The sequence below is a fragment of the Pteropus vampyrus genome, unplaced genomic scaffold, assembly GCF_000151845.1.
Source record: "Pteropus vampyrus isolate Shadow unplaced genomic scaffold, Pvam_2.0 Scaffold26, whole genome shotgun sequence".
Classification (NCBI taxonomy): Eukaryota; Metazoa; Chordata; class Mammalia; order Chiroptera; family Pteropodidae; genus Pteropus; species Pteropus vampyrus.
In genome coordinates this window covers 10,030,069-10,033,037 of record NW_011888807.1, presented here as the reverse complement: position 1 = coordinate 10,033,037, position 2,969 = coordinate 10,030,069, and positions in this window count along the sequence as shown.

Genomic DNA, 2,969 nt, shown 5'->3' with positions numbered 1-2,969 from the left:
GGTTCTTCTGAAGTACTACTCAACAGGGTTGGGATTAGGGTGAAATAATTTTACCTTGGACATAAAATTTAAGATCTAGTCCTTATTCTGGTGTCTAACTTGCTCCTTAGAAGCTGTTATGTTATATACTAATAGCTTTGAATCAAAGGCCCTCCTTCTTACTTGGTTAGTTTCTGCTTCTTCTGCCTCATCTCCTAGTCTGAAGAAAAAAGAGGGAGTAGTAACCAATCCTGATGAAAAGAACTCAAATAGCAAAGCCATATGGCTTTACTAATAATAAGAGCTTACATTCAAAATACTATGCTTTGAAGAAATTCTCTGTATAGTTAATAATTTTAAAACAACAATAGCTAACAATTATTAAGCATTTATGTGGAGGCACTGTGGTAGGCACTTTATTTAAATTACTTCATTAATATCTGATAACTATTTTATGTAATAGAGCTAGCTATTATCCTCAATTTACATATGAGCCTACGTCATTTGACTAAATTAATACATGATAAAAAAAGTAAGAAATTAAACTAAGACATCATAACCATAGAATACTCATTATTAGGGAGATATCAAAACTGACCAAATCATAAATAGAAGGCCAACTGATCTTATCTTAAGTAGCAAGGAAGTATTATACTAAGAGAGGTTGTATATTATCATGGTATAATATTTGGAAATTTTAGCCTATTTCTTTTCTTTCTATCATTATAATCATCATTTTAATAATTGCATTATAATTATTAAATGAGCAGAGACCATAAACTTGAAAGTCCTCCAGTATACCCATTCATCAATAGAATCAGAGTATAAATTTTAACATTCTAAAGATTTTAATATAATTTTCATGTATATTTTATGACTGCTACATCTTAAGGTTTAGAGATACTAGATTTTATCAAAATCCATTAAAAAAATTAGGATATTTTTATGATCAGACATTCACACTGATCTACCAGTTTCCCCAATATTTTTCAGGTTATCGAATAAGGTTTGAAGATTTTTGCTCTTAAATCTATATTCATCTTCTATATTAAAAAACTCCTGTGGTACATGTTTTATTAGGGGGTTAAGATATTTCTCAATCAGAAATCAGTTTATATTTAAATTATAACTAGCACTCTGGAAATCAGCATAAGGAAATAAAGAAATTGGGGTAAAGACAGGGTCTGGTAGAAAAGAAAAGCCACTCTTTTTGGTTATTCTTTCAAACCTTAAACAATTACAAATGTTACAATGCCAGACCCTGAGCTACTTTGCTATAAACTTCTTTTAGCTACATGCTCAAGGTGAAGAGGCATTTTATTTGTATAAGGATTTATTTTTCTGGAATTCATGATATTTACTAGAGAAATATAAAATATTCTGATAAATCATGGAGAAATGTAAAAATTTTCAGGAGCCTAAAATAGAAGTTCAAAGAAAATGCTATGTCTTGGCAAAGAGATTTTGAACATTAGGATTGAACTTTAGTATATTGGGATTTTTTTCCCCCAATTTGTTGAAGGAAAGCTAAGCCTACAGTGATACTGTATAAAAACTTAAAATATTAAATGGAGTAAAAACTTTTCCTTTTCTGAAATCAATACACAGTACCTTAGCAAACTTTAGCTACCTTAAAGTAAGGATCTCCTAACCCACATATTTCTTTTAATAATTATTTGATAATTTTGTAAGTTAAATGTATAATTTCTTACTTTGAATTAACCAGCATATTATTTCAACTCGGAGCAGTAAAGAATAAAAATCCTTCCTTTACTATATATTTGAAAACATCACCTGTTATCTGATAGAATAATTATTGTTATTTTGGTTTCTAGATTAAAAGCAAATGGTAGGAAGAATGCAAGTAGGTGTTGCTGGGAAGGCTAGAAGAAATTAGAGTTAGAAATGTGAAATGTGTGTGCAAGAGTTTGTCTAAGGAAAAGCAAAGTCACTTTATTTAGAAAAGGTTGAAATCTCATTATTTTGCCAAGAGGTATATTAACAACTGCAAAAGCTTCAGGAATTCCAGGTAATCAAGAATCGTAGAAGCTCACTGAGCCAGCATGCTTCTTCCTATGAGTCCTGCTTCTATAAAGCAGATTTTTCATTTTCACATTAATAGCATGGTTGAGAAGCTCTTGATAAAGTAGCTTCTGGAGGAATGGAATTTGTCTCTGAAGAAGAAATAAACCTGGAAAAGCCAGAGTAGCCATAACTAAAGGCTGAAATTTATTTCCCTACAGGCCTTCTTTTTGGAGGATAGTTGTGGAGAAGCTCTGTTTCTGACAATTTAGGATTCCTGAAATTATCAAGGACCACAAAGAAAAAGATTTAAAAAAATATCTTGTGAATAGTTTTTACTTCTTTAGTTAAATAAAATGTTTAAAAAGACAATAAAAAGATGCCTGGTGTCTCCTCGGATTTCTCTGAGCAGTTGTGCTCATGATAAATCTTTAGCACCTTTCCTTTCTGTCTTATATTACTCTGCTAGTTATTGACTGTAGCCAGAGGTTACAGAGAGGAATTGCCATTCCCTCTCTCCATTTCCACCTCCTAACTGTGCTCCTTGATCACTGCTCTCCTACTTTGCACATTTTCTCTCTGATGTACTCATTTCTTCATCGCACCATTTCAAGTATAGAATTAACTGGTGAAGAAATATAGCATGGTCTGAAAACAAAACAGAACAGAATTCTGTATTGTCATAGATGGCTCAGACAACGCGGTGAGATTTTTTAAAAAAGGAAAACCAAAACCAGAAAAGAAAAGGAAAAAACAAGTAAATGAGAAATAAAGCAAAAAAGACCTAAATTCAAGGTGCAACTTGCTTTTCCTCAGACTTACAACTCATTACAACCCAAAGCAATTTACTCCATAAATATGCAAGTAGTATTTATTTAGAGGAGCTTGCAGTTAGAGGAATGTTTAGCTTTGTAAGGCTAAGAATATTTCCCTGGAGCACTGGAAAATTATTAAATTTGATCACATTC